General features: G+C 43.1%; 1 long non-coding RNA gene across 1 annotated transcript; it reads left to right on the top strand.

The window, feature by feature from the left end:
- The first annotated feature begins 466 nt into the window (after positions 1-466).
- LOC146189250 (uncharacterized) lies at positions 467-22,687 on the top strand. The gene is made up of 3 exons (XR_014707277.1): positions 467-571; positions 6,588-6,703; positions 22,326-22,687. It is a non-coding gene; the product is annotated as an uncharacterized LOC146189250 (long non-coding RNA).
- Positions 22,688-22,905: the final 218 nt, after the last annotated feature.

Below are 22,905 nucleotides of genomic sequence, written 5' to 3'. Positions count from 1 at the left end.
GTAGTCTTTTGCGGTTTTTGATGCGGATCGTAGGGATAATGGTTCCATCCCTATTGTAGCCAGAACTTTTTTCTATGAGAAGCTTGGGTGAACGTTTGCTGGGGACATTTCTAGCGAACAAGTGAGTGCCCTCGTGTCAAGAAAGGCTTTCGCCATAGAATTCTTATGAGTCAATTTTGCAACCTTTTACTGTCATCTTTCTTATAAATCCTTGCAAAAATGCTAGGAAATATCATGGTTTTGTTTCCCGGGGTCATTTGGTCAAATCATACCAATGACTTTTGAATTTCCGAACATGTTCAACTGAGTGTAAACTTCATAAACAAATTTGAACATGGTTCTGAAGCTATCTGTGCGAGCGCGTGGTTGCCACATATAAGGTCTGCTTCTTACCCAGAAATGAAGTTCCTTAGAGCTCGGAGATGACATTTTCACTTGTTTGTTTCAAGCTTACACAATGATTGCGCCCGACTACACTTGCGATGCACAGTCGACACTGCAACCGTAAAGAGCGCTATGTCCTGAGTGGCTCAATGTTACTGCGGCAAGGGGCCCCAAAAAAGCCAAAAAGGTAACAGTTACTCTTTTACACTTTCCTTTTTCTACCATTTATTCATTTGTCTTTAATATGAAGCAGCCATTGTATTAGGATAAAAAATTGTGGTTTCATTCCTCCTTTTTTCAAATATTAAAGATTAGACTATCACCTCATATGGATACGGGTGAAATTATCAAGTGCACGAAACAAGAATAAATGAGCCACTAGACAAATTCAGTATATAGCATGGACGTTTTATCATCAGCGTTTTAGGTATAGGAGAATAAACTAAAAGAGACAACTGAAATATTGAAATATATAGCAGTCAGGGTGAAAAGTTTACCATTGGAAGTACAGTTCTTCTGCCTGTAGACTCTTCGATTGCTAAAGCAAGAGAAATAAGAATAATAATTGGAATATAAACTTACTCCACGTTTTTTCTTGACTTCTATACTAATACAGTATTCCGGCTTGTATGGTCTTACTGCGAAATACCCAAATTTCCAGAAAAAGTCTGCAGCAACTCTCAATCATATAGAGATAGAGTTCAGTGCTTTTTTCGCGGACCGCATCCTCTGAATATTCTATTTTATGAATTATATAGTATATTCTTCAAGCTGAGGAAGATCTTTGTTACCTGCGCAGACTACACACAATTGTTTTTGAAGTTGTCCGCCAAAAATGCCGTCAGCCTTCCTAAATAAAGTCTGAGGAAATTTAGATGTGTTGATGTGTGCAGCCTTCTAGTTCGCATTGCTTGCCCAAGCAGAAGTGTGGGTGCGTATCACTTAACTTGAACTTCTGTGGATAAAGTAATTTCTCCAGACAGCCTAACGGGATTTTAATAGACGCTGAAAAAAACTGAATACTCGCTAAACATTCGTGAGCATATTCACTGTTTATTCCGAAAAGAGTTTCGAATTTTATTTCGGTGTGACGTAGTGGCGGTATTTTTGAAGTATGCTCACTTCCGGTAAAGCGGTATGCATTTAATCTTTAACTTTAACAAATTCTTCTGGGGAAGAGTAAGTTAAGGGACAAAACTGCATTGCGTATACTTGTAAATTTGAGAATAAAGACCTTTAACAGTGGAAAAATTCTACAAAACGTGCCAAAGATATGACCAAATGTTCTGTATTTATTATGTAATTATTACCTTTTTTAAAGGTATCTATTTCTTACTGAAAATTTATCTTATTTACTGTTCTCTTTCTCGTTTAACCCCAGAATTTTCATTCAACTACAAAACGTTCTGTTGTCATAAATGGTTCGTGGTCAAAAACCATTGAATCCAGTTGGGGCAAGAAACAATTGTATAGCTTTTTCAACTCGGCTAGAACATGCAAGTTTTACTTTCTGATGTAGGGCTTGACAGGAGGCATTTATAGTAAATTTTATTATATGTTTTTGAAAATCCGGTGCGAAAGACAAGGACAACAAAGAATGAATTACAAACACAGCTCTGTTTGTTTCTTCACATCATCCTTGACCACCTCTGTCCTTCGGACTTAGAAATTCTAGGTAATCGCCTAGCTCCACAACTCCTACATGGCTAGTCCATTCACGCTACGCTTTATGTTCCGAGCTACGCACGGCACAAAAATATCACTCAGACGTGGCCCACTTTATATCCTATGCAATTTCTACTTTTTAATATAATGGCAATGACAGTTTCGCACTTATTACAGAAGGCTACTTTGTCATTATCTGCCACAATGCAATCCCTTAAGTAGCTCATAGGGCAGAATGAGAGAGGGAATAAACCAAGTCCACCACATCAACACTGAAGATGTCACACCCCACTGGCACATTTTACTTAAGGAACTCAAAGCGCTAATCTGAGTTCCCTACCCTAAAAACTTCTTCAATGGACCATTCAGATAGATGTCCTTGTAACAAAGCCGATACCTCCTTCAGCCAAGTGCTGTCTATGAAACAATTACATGTAAATGCCTTCCCTGCCTATGTGTCTTCGTAGCGAGGAATAAATTTAGTTCGTTCAATTTAGCTTTACGAACCTTGTCAACCGACGTCTCAAGCCCGACATTGAGCAAGATTATATTTATTTATTTTTTTTTTATTTAGACAATACTGCACTCAATATAGACCAAGCAGGTGGGCAATACAGGACAAAAGAAAATGCATTTCAGCGCCACCATCGGCAAGCAAAAATATAAAACGAACAGGGTAAAGTGCAAACATATGATGGGAAAAAAATTGAATCATCAAATAGGGAAGCAAAAAATCAAAGAAGGGCTTTTCGTACACCTTCTTCAAAAACTGTTGCATTATTAGCGGAGAAAACATCTTTCGGAATTGCATTCCACTGGGAGACAGTGCGCGGAAAAAAAGAGTTCTTGAATCTGTTAGTACGGGCAAAGATTGGTTCCAGGTTGTGATGATGGGAGTGTCGGGCTGGACGACCCACGCGTGGATGAATGAACAATTGTGCATTGATATCAAGGTGGTGATTGCAAAGCCGATACAGAAACCGCAATCTGGAAATCACTCTTCTCGTTTCTAATGTCAAAATGTTGTTATCACTCATTAGAGACGATGGGGAGTCTAATCTGCCATATGCATTAAATATAAAACGAACTGCTTTTCTCTGTACCTTTTCTACTTTAGTTATGTTTTTTTTTTTTCAAGTACGGGTCCCACACCACACAAGCTTACTCCAGCTGAGGTCTGATAAGCGCATTGTATGCTAGCAGCTTAACATGGGCAGGGGCTGACCTTAATTTAGAACGAAGAAAACCTAGTTTCCTGAAGGCTGATGCACAGGTTTTGGTGATGTGGCTGGTCCAGTTCAAGTTTTTAGTTATCGTGACGCCTAGATATTTACACTCATCCACCTGAACTATTGCATATTCGTTGATTTTATACAAAAACTGAAACGGAGTTTTTTGTTAGTTACGCGAAAAAGAACGGCTTTTCTCTGTTTAATTCCATAGACCAATGGCTACACCACTGGTGTACAGCATTAAGGTTATTGTTCAAAGCAATTTGGTCATCTATGCAACGAATAGTTTTGAATAGAACACAGTCATCTGCGAATAACCTGATACTAACAGATGTGATGTCAACTGAGGCAGCAATGTCATTCATGTAAATTAGGAATAAAACAGGGCCCAGGACACTTCCCTGAGGTACTCCAGAGCCAACCGGGAGAATTTTAGAGGAGCAGCCATTCACGTGGACGAACTGTTTTCGGTTACTGGGGTATGCTTGAATCCATTTCACCATTGGTAAAGGAAGACCAATGTTCTGAAGCTTTAGGACTAGTTTGTTATGAGAGACGCGATCAAATGCTTTGCTAAAGTCAAGAAATATCATGTCTATTTACTCACCCTTATCAAGAGAGGATGCCACTTCGTGAATGGTGGTTACTAGTTGGGTAACAGTTGAAAGGCCTTTCCGAAATCTATGTTGGAAACACGACAAAACGTTGTTTTCTTCGAGAAATGCGATTATGAAGTTGGATACGATGTGTTCCATGAGTTTACATGTAATAGAGGTTAATAAAATTGGGCGATAATTTCTAACATCAAGACGGTCACCTTTTTTGAAAACTGGAATCACTCGGGCAATTCGCCAATCGTCAGGAAGACCGCAGTCCCGAAATGATAACTGAAACAGATGAGTAAAAATATGGGCTAGGGTTTCTGCATAGCGACGCAGGAATACGTTAGGTACATTATCAGGGCCAACAGAGGTCTTCACTTTAAGGTTGAGTAAGATATTAAAAACACCTTCGTAAGTAATGAAATCGGGTGATAGATCCGATTTCCCTGCTCGTAACGACACTGCACTTCACAAAGACCAGCCTGAAATTCTCATGTAATACAGCGTTAGGTTTCTCCGAGAATGATCCACATTCCGAAATGACACAAAACCTTTTGTCAGACACAACTATACGAAGGCCTTTACTAACGAGGCATTTCTCCAACTGTCCAAAGGGGGCGCCACGACATCTACGGTGATTGGACATGAAAATATCCACACACCACAGAAAATCGAAAGCGACCTGCATCCCTCACACGTCGAGACACAGAATTCTGCAGGGCGACCTTTTTAACAGGCTTGAGCAGGGGGTCTTCGCGGGATTTCGGTCCAAGGCGAAGAAAACTCCGGTACTGCTCAGACATATATTATTTCTCGAGTGTCAAAATAATCGTTGTGCTTGTCTGTTATTCTCGGCGGACCAGGCTGCCATGCCCATTATATACGCTCTAGTACAGCGCTTGCGTGGTATTTAGAAGTAGATCGAGAGAGCTTTGATAGCGTAATTAGAAGCTTGTGCTTCTTTCTGAGAAGAATGTCAGAGTAGCGAGCAGCGAACGGCGCGAATAAAAGAGCAGCAAAAGACGTGAGCACCACGGTTACCGCAATGATTTCTATCAGCAGTTTCCGCGAACCGGGGTACAGTAATCAAGCCGCCAATTTTACCCTTGCTATAAAGGCAAGCAGTGTAAGATCAAAATGTTTCCTGCTGTTGATGAGGGACATGCGGGGCAGCAGTGATATCATTTCATCGCAGCATTAAAAGGGAACAGACAACACGGAAATTCGGAGAGTGATGCAAGAGCTCTTTCTCACGCGAGTCTTAATGGTGAGCGTGATAATCCCACGCATCACTAACTGTGGTAATTGGTGCTGTGTCATAAGCAGACATGAATGAGTGCGCGGGCTATGGTGCTAATAATCGCTTTCCTTTATCAGACGTTAATTACTGAAAATGGCAAGCAAAACTCGGTATGACCGAGCTTTACGCAAGATCCGGCAGAAACGCAAGCATTGCAAAACACCGACCGGCGTTGCTTGTGGAGACCGAAGCATCTAATTACGGAACGCTATTTGGCAATCTATATCATAAGCTGCACGGACATTAGGCACTGCCTGGAACGGTGCTCTCCCCTTTTTGCCCATGGAACTGTAATATATGCACCGTCAGCTTAAACCGGTTGTAGGAAGCACTCATTATTTTGCTTTGTTCGAAGCTACGGTTGAGCAGTTTGGCAGCAACAGACATCCTTCAGCATAGAAATATAACATCGCAGGAAAGGTCAGTTATTTCGGAAGAATCAATATTTATCTTACAATATACGATAGGAATAATTTATTTGATATGGCTGCTTTTGTTCCTCATTTAAGCGCCTTCATTTAAAAGCAGAGATGTGAAACTGCGTTTTGAACTGCTTCCTCTCACGGTGGACCTTTATTTGTGAGTATTTCCTGTGGCCGGTTTAATACGCTTCCTGTTAGCTTTCATGCAATACAAAAAAACCACAAAAAAAGCTGCGAATTAAGTTATTTTTCAACAAACGTTTGGATGTGTACAAATGTGCGTGTTAAAATAAGACAAAAATTACGGCGGGCACTTAAAACTCGTTACATATATGAATGCTACCATGTTATTCACACAATCTGCATCATTGGTGGCGCTAAAAAACGTTTCCTACTAACGTGGCTTGAAACCACTTATCTCGATAAAGAAAAGGAAAATGCATATAATGTTACTGCTGCCCGACATAAGTATCACTAATGATACTATTGATCCTGTCGCGCATTCAAGGGCGCGTGCTCGCATTTCTTGCATTAACGAGCCTTATAATCTTTTGTGGGTGACGCTAGCGTATCTCAATCTCCATATCTTCTGTTTGATTGCTACCGTCCCCTGATAAAAAACTTCCTCTTTTGCTGCCCTATTGTCCTCCCTCGACTATGTACAAGAACTCCCATGAGGCACAGTTCTGGTTAGTTCTTACATTATCACGAATTTGTGCCGTTTTTTTTCGTCAAACACCCTTCCATAGGTGTGACCACGCCTGCTATAGTTGTTACTGAGGCGCACTAGATTTTCAAATAAAACATATGCCGAAGGAATGCTCCGCGTCTGAAGTAAATGTTCTATCCCACATTGCTGATACTTGTGAAAAATGCAGCCTGAGAACACAAAATAAAACTGGCGTGTGTTTATCGCACTACTTATAGAGACTAGACGACATCCATCCTTCAATTACAACAGTCTACTTCCACAAACTTTCAGAACGGCAAGTCTTAAGGGATTGTGGCGATGATATGAAAAAGGAAAGGCAGAAAAGACCAATATTTCGCGATGCAAATATGCACGACGACAGAAACCAACGGCTGCTTGTCCTGCAGGTTAGTCACCTTTCCAGAGTACCTTATCCCTTTCTTACAATCCACACTATACCCTTCTAACTGTTCTTCCGTGCCCTGAGGCAGTTATAGCGCCTTTATGCTCTTTACTACTACTTCGTTGCGGTAACGGCGAAAGTTACCCGGGCCTGGATAACATTTCACAATCATGGCAACCATGAAGAATCAAGATGAGTGCTCCAAGACAATAGAGTCAGCACAAAACACAATACTGGAAGCAGTGTGTGAATTCATGGAATAACATAGTCTGTTTCAGTAACGGCTTCCGAAATAACAGAAATGCTATACAAGGTGGAAAGCCAAAGTTTTTCTTTCTCTCATTAGCACGATATGCAAGAACTGCGGCTCACAGTGGAGCTAATTGAAGATGAACCATGTACCATTTGTTCAAGACATGGGGACGCCAAAAAATGACCACAGTGAAATAATCTGATTTTTTATGGCATAACCGATACCGCTGATGAAACTTCATCGTAATCTGAAAAAAAAAAGAATTACTTGATTTATGGAACAGTACACTACACTCAAAAGTCCTCAAATTCTGATATATGCATTAGAATAGAAAGTTTTGCTAAATGAAAGATTAGACCTCTAATAACTGCATTTGAAGCCTACAAAACAAGAAAGCTGGTCTCCTGTAAGCGATCAACACAAAATATCAGTAACAAAAAGTAATAGAACATGGCAAATCTAAGACTACATCTTTCAAACTGCGGTATATAAAACAGACCTTCGATAGAAAGGGCTATGTATACGACGAGAGAAGTGGATGGATGGATGGATGGATGGATGGATGGATGGATGGATGGATGGATGGATGGATGGATGGATGGATGGATGGATGGACGGATGGATGGATGGATGGATGGATGGATGGATGGATGGATGGATGGATGGATGGATGGATGGATGGATGGATGGATGGATGGATGGATGGATGAATAGGTAAATGAGTGGGTGGGTGGATGGACGGACGGACGGACGGGCGGATGGATGGATGGATGGATGGATGGATGGATGGATGGATGGATGAATGGATGGATCAATGGATGGATGGATGAATGGATGGATGGATCAATGGATGGATGGATGGATGGATGGATGGATGGATGGATGGATGGATGGATGGATGGATGGATGGATGGGATGGATGGATGGGTGGGATGGATGGATGGATGGATGGATGGGTAAATGGGTGGGTGGGTGGATGGATGGACGGATGGACGGACGAATGGATGGATAGATGGATGGATGGATGGATGGATGGATGGATGGATGGATGGATGGATGGATGGATGGATAGACGGGTGGATGGATGGATGGATGGATAGATGGATGGATGGAATATAGGAGCGTGCCCTTTGAAACGGGGTGGTAGCAGATGCTATCACGCTCGTTTGTTTCCCTATATCTTGATCATTGTTTTAGATCAGTTAAATATACCATTATTCTATTCATTGAATTTTTGTTTTTACATTACTGACATTGTTTCATTTCTGCATTTTTGGCTCCCAATCTTTCAATCGTTTTTTGCTAGCTTTCACCACAGGTTCATCCACCCGGACAATGGTATCTCTAAACCCCAGGGCTTCAGGAAGAGTGATTGCGCCTGCATCGACTTACGGATGGATACCATCACATACGAGTATCAGATGGTAATTTGTTTCTGCGGATTTACCACAAACTGCACTTGTCATTTTCATGGCTAAAGTTCTTTTCGTAGCTGCATGTTTAGGCAGCCTGATCTAGCTTCAAAAAGTAGGGCGCTGCCTCTTGAGTTATCAAAAAAAGCTTCCTTCCTGATTTCGCTTTTCCACTTTCAGTATAGCTCCACACTCTGTTTCTTTTCCATACAAGTTATCCAATTTTTACCTTCTGTATTTCTCACCTGCTGTTAACGCTTTTTATTTCTACATCCTTGAGACCAGCATACTTACTTTTTAGTTTCCTAGTTCTTTTCCTCCATTATGAATGAATGCTTTTTAGATATAGGTATTTAAATACTTTAGCTGCCCACCTGTTACGGTCCAATTTCCTTGGGCGTTCTTCATATAATATATTACTCTCAGCTTCCCGTACTTCAAGAGATGCCCAGCCCATATCTCCCTGTACCATCTCATTTGTGGTTTTGCCGTGGGCACCCAGTGCTAATTGTCCGACGGCGCTCTGATTTATTTCTAATGTCGACTGTATCTCTGCTTTTAGGCACAAAGCCGCATTTCCAAGAGTAAGCCTGGGTGCCATATTTCCTTTCCAAATACCCCTCAACACCTGATACTTGTTGTGTTCCCGGAATACCCCATGCTTCATTATCCCGGCATTTCTTCATCCTTTCGCCTTATGTGCTTGCTAATGCTTTTCCATGTATGCCAATCCTTCGTTTACCCATACCCCAAGATATTTGTATTCTTCCACTCTGGGTATTTCATGGCTAGGCCCCGGATAAGCTGAGCCGTTGCAAATCATTAGACCCGACTTAACTGCGGAACAACTGAAGCCCAGAGCGTCCCCTTCGTCTCCGCAATATTTAGCTAGAGTTTTCAAGTCTTCCTGGCTGTCTGCTAGCAGCGCAATATCGTCTGTATACATTAAACCGGGGAGGCCCTGCTCTACCACCTTTCCGCCTAATCTATATGACAGTTTAAATCTGTCATATGGATCCCCGTTCCATATTTATCTTATAAAGCATGAAGAGCAGCGGAGGTAGAGGACAAACTTGTCTTAATCCTTTGCATACCTTGAGAGCTTCCGGACTTCTCATCCCTTCCCATGTAATTTCTACTTTGTTATCCCGTTATATCTCCTGTAGCAAATCTGTTGTCTCATGACCGATACCTTCTCCTTTTATTAGAGAGTTTTATAATTGGGGCCCCCAAGGAGCTTGGGGCGTCGAAATGCGCATGCACAGAACGTAAGGCGCGCTTGGGGTCTTGGGTTAACGCTAGGGGCGGCCCCTATTTTTCGGAAATAGCGTTCGCCCCAAGCCGTCGTTGGGTCGCTTGGGTTACGGCAACATGGCGGCGACCGGCCAAGCGGCAGTCGCTCGCCTCGGCACACATTCGTCGTCACCGCTCCATGGTGTCACGCGTTCATGGCAAACGAAAGGCCAACGAAGCTTATGCTATGTCTCATGATGCCCGCAACACCAAATTTTAGCAATAAAACGCCCTATATTTTCTGATTGCTTCCGGATTTACCGAGCTGCTAGGCCTAGCGAGTTCGCCTCGTTCGGTTGCCATGGGGACCAGACGGCGGAAAGCGCGGAAGGTTCAAATGAGTTTTCCCGGCCTCGGCCTGGATTGACAATTGGCCGATTTCGTCTTGTATGACAAAAACAGTTTGTATAACTGGTAGTTTTAATATAGTTTTGTGCAATAGTAGCACTTTTTGATTAACAAAATAGCGTTGTTGGCTCTTATATATTTAAATGCTTTTTCTTGGTTTACCGTTGTGGCGCTGCAATCGACGAACGCAAGCCCGGCTCCGCTGCGTCGGGAAAACCCCTATTCTAAAACTCGCCGCTCGGCTTGCACGTTGTGCCGCCGCACGCTATTTCCTTGGGGGCCCCAAGCCTTGGGTCCCCCTATTCTAAAACTCCCTATTATCTTCGTCCGGAGTTCCCTGTTTACGTTGTCGTACGCCCCGTTCATGTACAGGAATGCCAAATTCAAAGGTCTATTTTCCACTCTAGATATTACGATGCATTGGGTAAGCACGAACAGGCTATCATCTAAGCGCCTACCATTTGTAAAGCTGCTGCGAAGTTCTCCGAGTATCTTCTTACTTTCTACCCATGATTGCATCTTTAATTTCACCGCCATGTGCTGGGTAACTTACCCAGAAGTGACCCAGCAGTGACCACTGAGACGCAGCTGAGACCTACATGACGCAAATGTTCTTCCCAACACCGCGAATGCTGGCGCTTCGGTCCCAAGCAAACATTAATTTCGATTCAATGCGATTTTTAAAAGTGAAACTCATTATGGAAATTGTGGCATCAGTATCCACTAAAGCAAACATATTTACTTCATTTACAGTAACAGGCACTTTGATCTTCAACATCACAGAAGGCAGAGGAATTGAAGATGACTGTTCAAGGACCGCACCTCCATCGGCCGCTCCTGCTAGTTTCCCGGCGGTGGCTTAGGCGAGCTTAGACGTGTGGACGGGGGCAGATCTCGGCCCGTGGGTGGTGGTGTGAAGCTACGGTCAGAAGCGGGAGTTAGAGCGAAAGGCTCCTGGGCCAGGCAGTTGTGGCGAGCCTGACTCCATTAATTGTTGTCGTTGTCTGCCCGATGTGCCCGCGGCGGCCGCAGTTGTAACAGACTGGCGACTCACGGGAAGCGTAGGAGAGAGAGAGAGACTCTTTAATTGAAAAACAGAGAATTTTGCCAGCGTTTAGATTTCGCTGGCATGCTACTCTGTGCGGATAGGGGAATTCGGGAGGGAAAGATTGAAAAAAGAATGGTGAGGGAAATAAGAGAATTGAAGGGGGAGATAAAACACGGACATTAAATACGTGTTAAGGTGCCTCGTGGAGTAATAATATAAAATCAAATAATGAAATGCATGATCCGACAAATGTGCTTATAGAGTTCACAGCTTTCAAAATGCCTGAGGGAAACATGCGAGGTGAATTTAGAGTTTATCAAGGAGTCCAATGTCTTTCAAATATGCAAATAAAAAGTTAATCGCGAGTCTATGTTGCCTAGGGCAGGCTAAGGGACCTAAAACACTTTTCATTGTTAAAAGCAGTGGGGAGAGCTTCTCCATGCTGTGTTCATTTCATAGTTTGCACGCTCGTCGTAGTACGCTCGTCAGCGTACGCAGTGCACTCAAGTAGGATATGTTCCACAGTTTCAATCGAGCTACAGTTGTCTCAATACGGGCTGTTCATTTCACCGAAACGGTAGCGCAATCCATTTGTGTATGCACAGTTTAGACGAAGTCGGTGGTAAAGAGTTTCTAGTTGGCGAGGGTATTTCGGAGAAAGTCTTGATTTTAGATGTGGGTTACTAGAATATAGAAATTGGTAGTGATGCGTCGGCCAGCTTCAAAGTCAATACTTTGTTTCGGAAGCAATTCTTTTAGCCAGTTGGGATGCATCAGATTTTGTGAAGAAGGTCCTAATGTATCTTTGATGTTGGTGGCCTTTGCGAGCCGCTTCATCTGCTTTTTCATTGGCTTTAATGCCACAGTGAGCTGGTATCCACTGAAATGTTATGCAGTGGCCTGCGGCAATAACCAAATGATGAAGATACCCTATGTCAAGGGAAACAGGATGATGATTGTTTTTCTTCAGCAGGTTAATCAGGATTTGCAGAGTGCTTTGGCATCAGTGAAGATAACCCATTTTCCGGGAGTTTGGCGCAGGATATAGGATAGAGCTTCTTTAAAGCCATGGAGCTCAGCCGTCGTAGATGATGTCTTCCGCTGCAGCCTGTAAGACAGGACATTGTTTGTTGAGAGTACTAAAGGCCACAGGATGAAGTCTCTTGAGCATTTGAACCGTCGGTGAATATGTGGGTGTGGTGCGTATATTCCTTGACTATATAGGCGAGAGAGGCTTGCAGACGTGCTGCCTCTGGCATGCGGCGTTTTGCATCCACGCCAGGAACAGACATATTCACCTTTAAAGACGATAGTGTCCATGAAGGAAAGGTGACTGGTAGTAAACTACGTGGCTGAATAATAGTAGGGAGGGGGAGAAACTATACCGCTTGACCAAAGCCAGAGTTGCTGTGAGTTTGGTAGACACGATGCAAGGTGCTGGAGGTAAAGGAACTCGATGGTGGTGGAGAGACGGTGGGACACACATGACGCACATTCGAATGTGAGTCGGATGCTAAGAGTTGCTAGGCGCGCTCATTACCGTAGGAGCAGAGCGGATGTTCTTGTTGCCTCGCCCACGTGGCTGGTTGTTAAGCCTCCTGTGGCTGAACTGCGCATTCCGAGTACTCGGGTCGCGTGTCGGCACCTTGCTGGTGCTTGGCCAGCTGTCCCCTCACAACTCTGCGGAACAGTGAGACGAGATCGTCGAGGTCAGTGTATTCAACGCTGGTCACTGTTAGAACGTTGGAGAGGTGTCGAAATTTGTGTAAAATCCACAGCATGTGTAAAGCTTCAAATGTAAGGCAGTAGTAGACAGCGTCCGGATAGGGTTTCTTTTTTGATAAGGAAATGATAAACACCTTCGGCGAACCCCTTTAAAAGATGTGCAACCTCGTCTTATTCTGACATGCGCCTATTCACTGTGTGGAAGAGCTTCAGGACTTTTTCGATATATGTCGTGCAGGTCTCTCCAAGCAACTGTGCTCTTTGGGAAAGGGTCTGTTCCGCCTTGCGTATCTTTGATGTGGAGATTCCAAAAGGTTTGTTATCTTTCCCACAAGCTTCTTCGCTGTAGTCAGGTTGTCTTCGTGGTTCGCGAACCAGAGCAGTGCTGTGCCGTACAGAAAAAAGACCACGTTCGCGAGTTGCATGGCCGAGTCCCAGCGATTGTATTTGCTGACACGTTTGTAATGCATCAACCAATCCTCTACAGCCTCATCGGCCCGAGCCACTTATCATTCAAACTTGCAAACCTGAATATCAGAATTTACTGAGTTTTCGGCTGCAAACACAAAAAAAAGACAATTTTTGATTCAAAACGTCAGGAAGAGCCTAAGTCATGGGCCCGCGCAACATTCGGTTCCATTTCCTGATGCCGCTCTCGAGTGAAGCCGTCGTCACTAATTCATGCGAGCCGGGGACACCCGCTCGCAACTTGGCTCTTGTGGGCGCCGATGACAGCGGCCCATTTGGCTTGTTTGTTCAGCCGTGACGAGTTACATTACCCGTTAAAAAGGAGATGCGAAAAGAAAACACATCACAGAGTGTCAACTCTATCTTTGCTTTTTACTAAGCAAGAACAAAGAACAAAAATAACGGATAAATTCCAGACAAACTCTCCGCAGCTTTGCAGCCATAGTAATGAGTTCCCCAGACTTGAAGCCAGCGCATCTGCACGCGATCGAGAACGTTGATGGTAAGCTTTTTCGGAAAAAAAGCTACGCTCGGTGCCCCTCTTTGCCACTCATCACGTGTGTGTTAGAATATCTGAGGTGCATGTATTCTTTTTATTAGTGTTTACCCGAGTGCCCTAAAAAAAAGGAAAAAGGTTTGATAGTTAATAACAACAATTCATTTTTCATCCTAACAAATGGGGCTCAATGAAAAGAATAAAAATGCACCGTGATTAAAGACTATCTGAAGCCTTCATTCTCTACCTCAATAATATTGTCCGCAATATGGTGATGACTTACACAAGCCTACTGGTGTTCGTGAGCGAAAGTCGTTACACGAAAGTTGTCTTTTTCATTATCTTCATAACACAATGCTTAAAAGCTTAAATTAGCAATCTGCGTCAATAAAAAACATTTATGTTTTCGCAAATAATATTAAGGAATAGGTATTGACAGTCTTTTCTGAGTAAATGAAAGGGGTTTTTCAGAACATGTACATAAACATGTATATAAAAAATCAGGTTAAAGGTCCGGTATATGGTGCTTATTATACGTAATAGACTCGGTTTAAGACGGAGTCCAATATGGACAAGATTAACTTAAACATCAAGGAATCTTTAAAATGCACTGCCAAGTACAGCACACGGAAGCCTTTCGCCCTTCGCCTCAACAGAAACGGACCCATCCTCCACCCTCGAAACTATAGCCCGCCGCGGCCAGGTTCCGACCCTGCACTCCGCATCAGTCGCGAAATACAGGCACCATCGAGTCATCGCGCCATGTTCGTGAAGAATGATGATTTATTAAATGTGAGTAGAAGGGAAGGCTGAGAAGTACTTGTAGCTGGACGTGTGCGTGCATATTCAAGAAAGCACAGGAACACAAAACAGTGACATGTAAGTAGAGAAGAACAGTTCGAGCATTAACTTCGAAAGGTAGTGCTCGTCCTGATCTCTCTCAACGTTCGTGCCGCGTTTTTGAGCTCCTGTGCTTTCCTCATGGTTTAACACGATTAGTGAAACGCCTCCAGAGTGGAGTAAATCGGAATAACGAATAATAATCAAAGGTGAGGCAGAGCAATTGTAGGAAAACAACTATCCATACACTGCATGCATCTACACTCTGCAAGACGGGGAAGATTCCTACAATCCCGGAGAGGAACTTCCTGCTCCCAATGTGTACTGCATTAGGCTCCTCCGTTTATGCCTGCCCTCTGTTGTTGTTTTTACGCAAGACCGGCAAAGACGCCGCCTGCTCAGTCTGGGCCCGGCAACACCTTAGTGGCGTCGGTTGGCTGCTGCCTCGTTAATACCCTCACGTAACCAAAACGAACCGCACTAGCGCTTACACAGAAGTCGCCTCAGTTGGCTACTTTATTTGTGCTCATCAAGCGTAGCCGTCGCGCATAACGTCATACAATGTGATGATGACATGGCTGAGTGCGCGCAGTCGTCTTCATCCTAAACGCACTTTCTTGTACTCGGTGAACGAACAGGGTACACCCGCGAAGCAGGCGTACCATACAAGCCAGTGTGCTGAAGCGATACTGGGTGGGAGGACCGCAGAATATTTCCTTTGAAGAATGTCCCGAATGTTTTTTCGATGACTGTAATCTATTTTTGCCAACAGAATACGCATCTTGTAAACCGGTCATACAATGCTTAGTGGTTCGGTACTGGTGAATGTTAATATCGAGCCTTAACTCTATATGCATGTTTATTGCTTATAACAGTGAATTTTACATTCGATATATCACGAATTTTATCATAATTGACCAAAGTCAAATGCAGAGGGTGACCCAGGCCACATTTGAAGGGCACTATCGTGTTCAAAAAAGGAGGATTAGGCCGCACAATAATTTAATTGCAAATAGATTGAGGTAAATTTTTTGGAAGAGATGGGCGAACCGTGACGGTCACTACCGTGTTCCCCATAGTGGAATCCGGCTGCAAATCTACTTTCTTTCAAATCGGCCACTGTAGAATTTTGGAGGTAGGCTATGCCAAATTCGCGGATGGCCTTTGCCACATTTGAAGGCGACCATCATGTTCGCATAAACTAATTAGGCTGAACAACGATTTTGGCACAAATCAGTTTTGCTCAAATTTAGCGAGTGTCTCAGGCTACATTTAGGGATGGAGCGAGCTTAACTCGTAGGTCACCGTGGTGTTCGCCATAGCCGATATATGCTAGACATCGATATTTTGTACACATGGCGACGCGCCCGGGGAGGCATCCCTGCCACAGCGATGGCGGATACGTGACATGGGGACAGCATTTATACGTTTGAGGTGTAATTCCGACGTCATTTGTCTACAAGAATAGTAAAAATACAGCTGACGCTCTAATGCCAATGTGCCTACATTGATAGTACTCCTTTAATACTTTGACCTCTGAACAGCGCCTTGAAAATGCCTGAAAGTCTATTGGTTGGTCCAGCATGGTTTAGTTCACGGAGTCGCGTCTTTAAGTTTCACTATTTAATTTTGTACAGGCGCCATACCACGCTCGGGCTTTAAATAAATAATATATATATATATATATACCCAGGTAGCACAAAGTGGGCTATGAAGGGTGGGCCCCGGTGGGCCCGATGTAGGCAATGCAGGACAGCCCCGGTGGGCTCAATGTGGGTGCTGCAAGAGGGGCCGACGTAGGCCCGAAGCGGGCTGTCGACAAAGCCCCAATTGGCCCCACTAGGGGCCGATGCAGGCAGCCCTTGCAGGGCTGCCCACATTTTTCCGGCATTGTTAAAAGGGCACATCCCGCCAACTCCCCGCGATGGTCCTACTTTAGACCGATTTGGGCACCCGCTTTGGAGGAACATTTTTTTTTATTTCAGTTAGCCCCTCAGAAAATGACATAGGACCAATGCGGGTTCTATAGCGCTAGCCACACTTGGGCTTGCCCACATTATTCTCATAAGGGTCCGACGTAGGAAATTGATGGAAAGCCCTAGTCCAAGTTTTCCCACTCAAAATTTAGGCACATAATTAAGTAATTACTTTATACATGTCTGCACTTTCTAAACAGCCACAATATTAAATTTTACAATAATTCATAACATTCATCTAGCCGAAATGACTTCATGTACATCTTGTTCAGGCTATGGAGATGTGTGTTCTGAACAGTAATATTGTACTGAGAGTTGCAGGCTGTCCAAAGCAACCACATAAGAGGCAACAGTTAGCAATCAGTTTGTTTTAGTATATGTAGCGCAATTTGCACGAGCGCGAGAACTAAAGCCATGTAAATTTCTAATCGACTAAACATGGCCACAACTGTTATACAAATCATCTATGACAGTTTTTTAAGGCAACATCTAATGCAAATAAAAGTTGGAAACAATGATTACGCAATTGCACGCACGCCTTCTAGCCCCATTACGGCCGATGTGGGACCTACAGCGGTTTTGTGTGGGCAGCCCCAATTGGGCTGGGTGTTAATTTTGAACCTAAAGCCCACTTGCTATTGCACGTGCCTTCAAATTCCCCACAAGGGACCAATTTTGGTATCATGCGGGCCCTCCCGCCTTCCAGCCCCATTACGGCCCATGAGGGATATAAAGCAGTTTTATGTGGGCAGCCCCAATTGGGCTGGACGTTGTTTTTGAACCTAGAGCCCACCTGCTGTTGCACGGGCCTTCAAAGCCCCCACAAAGGACCGACTTTGGTACCATGCGGGCACGCCCGCCTTCCAGCCCCATTACAGCCTATGTGGGACCTAAAGCGGTTTAGCTAAGGCTGCCTCATTTGGGCTTCACGAGGGCTTGCCCAAATTGAGCCCTTATTCATATTTCACCTGCCCTCAAGTAACCTACAAGGGGCCGATTTGGGCAGCATGTGGGTATGTCCGTTTTCTTGCCCCACTACGGCCGATGTTGGTCCCACAAAGATTTAATGGGGGCGGCCTCACTTCGGATCTATGAGGGCTTTCCCATAAAAAGCCCACATTTAGGTTGGATTGCCCTCAAATATCCGGCAAGGGACCCTTGTGGTCTGGATGCAGGAATGTGCTCTGCATTAGCCCAAGAAACGCCGCTATGGGACCCATGCAGGAGGAGTAGGGGCAAGCCCAAATGGGGCTTGCCCACATTTGCCCCATCGGGGACCGATGCAGGTTTTATGATGGTTGCCCCAGCCCCACTTGCCTACATCGGACCTACTGGGGCCCCACATTCTGTGCTACCTGGGTATATATATATATATATATATATATATATTATTTATCTTTCGTTTTCTTATATATATATATATATATATATATATATATATATATATATAGTCTCTAATATTTGCACCAATCATATTCCGTCTTGAAGAAATTTGGAATGAAGAACCAGGGATCTGTTTTTAATTGGAATAGACGCCTTCGCCTTAACATTTCACGTGAATAAATTCTGTATGCCAAATATTGAACACCACAACATTTTTCGTTTTCTTTTTGCTGGTAGTGCATACTTTTTGCTGTTTAGTAAATCTGCCACCAGCGGTTTAAAAATCACGACAGTGGATGTGTTCCAACACGATACGTACGTGTTACGATGGTTTGGTTTGGTTTGTGGGGTTTAACGTCCCAAAGCAACTCAGGCTATGAGAGACGTCGTAGTGGCGGACTCCGGAAATTTCGACCACCTGGGGTTCTTTAACGTGCACTGACATCGCACAGCACACGGGCGCCTTGCTTTTCGCCGCCACCGAAAAGCTGCCGCCAAGGCCGGGATTCGACCCCGCGTCCCTGGGAAGAGTAGTCGAGCTCCGTAACCACTGCACCATCCCGGCGGGGTGTGTTATGATGGTTCCAGTAAAATGTTGCAATAATTGTGAAAACGGAGAGAATAAAAATCAAATGAAAGCAGTTATTTTAGCCTGGTTTTCACTTTAGCGCAAAACTGGGTTTGAAAAAGGGAATGTGTGTTGAATGAAAAAAGAAGATTATTATGAATGTGAAAACAGATCAGAGTATATAAAACTGAAGGTATATGTCTGCGATTCTTCTTGAGTTATTTGTAATGTAAACGTTGTGCGGTACTTCGCAAGTGGTCAGCATCACGGAGAAATTTGTAGACAAAAATTACAATACACAACGCAGATCGAAAAGGCACGCTAACAATTCGCTGTCAATGCATAAAGCGGCCTTTTTTGTGCTGGTAAACATTCCTTCCCAATAGTGAGCACTAGAATTTTAAAATCTATCTCGCAGCTGTTATTTACAATTGAGCTTGAGTTCTCATAGTCTTGCCTATAAGTACTCCTTATGCCGTTTAGGAAGCTCTTCTGACTATACGTTTCAGACAGAGCGTAGGGTAAAACATTTACAGAATAATATAAACAAAACAATTTGAGGGACGCAATTCAGCTCTAGCATTAAGAATATGACGCGACAGCATCCCCTGTCCTGCCCTGGTGGTTTTCTAGACCATGTGGAGTTGTACCCACTGTTCAGTAACGCTTGTACAATAACGCTGTTTCATCTGCAAAATTACAATGTTCCACATCGAGGTACCACATCGATGTACCCGCGCCCCAGAGCGCGCTACGCTGGTAAATGTCCCCTCTGTCGCACTTGCAGGGTCAGTCCCATTGTTTCGCGACAACAGCGAAAAGCATTCGTTTGGCACAATTACAGTCTTTAATTGGAGTTTTCCAGCCTTCATTACACCTTCTATTTTTGCGCGGCTTGCGAAATTCGTCTAATACTGTTTCATAGATTTACGCTGAGAACCGACACGAAAGTTGATTCCTACTTGGTGGATATTGAAATTAAAATTGACTACCTGCTGGTTTTCGAGTACACAGGAAAACATAAACATATTTCTTTTTGTTTGTTCATCGATATTTTAGTTCTCAAAGAAGTCGCCCGTCTTGCCTCGCTGCAAACTTTTCGCACCACATTATTTTCTTCTTTGTGTTGTGCTCGAGAGCGGAGCTGGTATGCGTGTTTGGGAGGGTAGAACACAGATAGGCACTACTTAAACTGAAGAAAGCAATGATAGTGTGAAAATGTATGCAGATCCTTTCGCTAAAGTGAACAGACGAGGCTGTTTGACAAAACTGTACGGCATTGACAGTGAAGCCGTTATTTCTAAGACGTTCATAGGGTAGGCACACTAATATGCTTGCCATCTTGCTCAAGCACATTTGTCAGGGGCATAGTCTTCTACAGCAAAATAATAATTGCTGCGGTTAGCGTAGGTTCTTCTCTTTTGCGCAGTGTTGTGCGATCTGCCACCAACAGTCAAAATTTTTCAAGCGTTTAATACCTCGTATAACCATGCTCAGTTCATTCAGAAGAAAGGAGTAGAGTGCACAACAGTTACAGTCACCTCAATGTCATAGTAGGCGGGAAATGTCTTCAGTTATGTTTGGTATGTAGCCCCATGCGTGCAGTGCATTGTTGCTATCATCGACTTCGAAATTATTCTTAAGTTGAATGAAGATGTGACCACTTAAAGAATGGAAATGACACAAGATAAATATATTTAAATCAACTGAACTGAATATCTCACTAAGTGTATTGTGGTAGCTTTACGTTTAGCATCAGCTATGCAATCTGCCTGTTCATTTTTTTATTGTGTGGAGATTTGTGGGGATAAAACAGCGTCATGACCGTCTAATTGCAGTGAAAGAAGGGGTTGGAATATTACAACTTGGAATTAGTCATCTTGTGCTTGGCGAATATTCTTGCGATTGATTCGGGTATCTTGCAATTAAATGTAGAGGAATTTTTACTTTTCAGTTTTAGACTTACTTGTACATGTGGAGGTTTCGAATAAGCGAATAAAGCTTTGAAATAGATATAATTGAGGACAGGCGTTTCAGTTGTTGCCACAACTTCATTTGATTGAGGTGAAATTTTTTTGCTTTCATTGCACTTTTTCTTACAATCAACTTGATTTCTCGTTGCGCTCCTATCCCCTCACTGCAATTTGAACTCGAAATTCTATTTTTCGTTCAAAACTCAGATTTTTTCACACCCCGAAAATTGTTCGCTCCACCGTTTACTCACATGCAAGCCCTCCAACGTTGCGTTTCTAAGAGGCGATGAATAGTAATAGTGCTGCAGATAATAATCCAAGTAAACAAAGCCATTCCCCCCCCCCCCCCCCCCCCCCCCCCCTATTGAAAGCCTGAAATAATGCTTTATACTGCACGCCTGTAAACCTTCTTCCGATGCGGGAGATACTTCAGGATGAATCAGAAGCGTAGACGGTTTGCTATATCTGGTCAATTTTTAGCAAAATTCTTTTGCTTTACAAGATCACAAAAATTGATTTGAAGGTACGAGCATACTTCGACACAATACTACAGCGAACTACAAAGTTTAAGAAGGCTGTTTACCCTTCCTTTGTTTCCGTACGGCTGCGCATGGGTCGATGTAAATGAGTGAAACTACCTTATTACTACAGCAAAAAACATCAAGAGATAATTAAATTAGCTGTTTTTCTAATCCAAAACAACATTAAAGGGAGCCAGAGAAGCCACCCGAGCAGAGTCATGTTGAGATTGTAATTAAACTATGTTTCCGCTTGCTCACTTTAAGTGAATGAAGGTCCCGTTCTCTCTCGAAAGGATGGGTGACGGTAATGTCATCATTAGAGAGTTTTAGCTAGGCTCTTTTAACTGCTAATTAGGGTGCACGGTCACTGAGCGGATCAAATCTTGGGGCTCCAGAGACGTGCCTAGACTTCCTTCGAAGGCTGCCAGCGGCCTTCTAATCTCAGAAAAGCAGGAGTTCTAGCGTTACGACTCGAATTATGGCTGTTTCTTTTTCACTCGTAAAAGTTAGCACTGAGTCTTTTTTGGCCTTTGTCTAATTCAGGATCTATCATAACTATTCTTCTCTCAATATCTAAAAAGTTTAAAGATTAGTTGTTCCTCAAATACAAACTCACAATCAAAGCTAGCAGTTTCAAACTGTACATTTTAGCCCCACGAAGTGTGAAATAAACCATTCTTTGAGACTGTCCATTGCCGAAGCAATCAATTGGTTTACGATATTTAGCGCTCTACCATCAAGCAAGTACAAAATAAGGCCTTTCGAATAACAACGTAAGAATTAAAGTTAAACTTTACAAAATTCGGATTGAGTATTAAATTGAGAGTGCGTGCAAGTATTAGTGCCTTGAATAATTAATTAGGTAGTCTTCAAGAACCAACAGAACCTATGCCTTTGGCCTAATAGTGATATCTAAAGAGAAAAGCTTGCAGACCAGAGGGCAGAACTGCTCATTTGCCAAATGATAGTTTGAATGCACTTGCGTACTTTTTTGGTGGTGCTCACAATATTTAAGTGAATAATTAGCAAATAAAATATCTTAACAAACTAATTGGCCATATCTGACTTCTTCGGTATTAGGAACACTTTAATCTTGATGGAAATCATTAGTCAGTCAGGTCTTCAGAAAAATACTATAAACCAGTACACAGAACCAGATAAAGACAAAACAAATAATCGCCTATTTTATAATTAATTCGCTGTTAATTAGCAACAGAAATAAAGTGTTTATTTCATAAATACCTGCTACACGAAGCAAACAACGAAGTTTTCTGAAGTTTTGCTGTTCAAATGTACAACTTCAATTCTTCCTACTTTTGCAGGCCTAAGCGAAGTGGTTCAACCTAACAGCAGGTATTCAAGGAATTGAAGAGAGGGCTCATCTGAACGAGGGCGAAATTATGACCTGCTAAACGCCTGTAGTGACGTGGGCAAAAGTGAGAACGGGAAAAATGCCGAAATGTCTTGCTGCATTATACAATCCACGAACAATATCCTCGTCCAAGCCAGCCTCTGGTTTGTCGCTTAGAGCACAATAATCGTATTTCGGTATTGTGATTTAATATACGTGATCCCGGCTTATATACCTTGTTTTATTTTATCGCCTTTTCTAGAATCCAAAAAATATACTCTTTTTTATAAAAAAAATGACAATGGAATTTACATGAAAAAATAAACGCAAAAATTCCACGCTGTGTTGCTCAGGAATGTATCTCGTAGAGTAGAGTGGGCTCCATTTTTACTCCAGTAGAAACGTCTGGGAGCCCGAAACAGTGTATAAAATGCTATGTAAAATTGTATCTCTTGCGACAGACTTCATTAGTTTTAACGCAAGGTGCTCGCATGCTCTAAGGGTAGCGTCAGCCATGCTGCGCGGGACACTGTTGCAAGCATGAGAAAGTC

The sequence above is a fragment of the Amblyomma maculatum genome, chromosome 5 (assembly GCF_055883805.1).
Source record: "Amblyomma maculatum isolate TAMU_Amacu chromosome 5, ASM5588380v1, whole genome shotgun sequence".
Taxonomy (NCBI): Eukaryota; Metazoa; Arthropoda; class Arachnida; order Ixodida; family Ixodidae; genus Amblyomma; species Amblyomma maculatum.
Note: the sequence above shows the minus strand (reverse complement) of the source record. Positions and strands in the feature narration are given on the sequence as shown.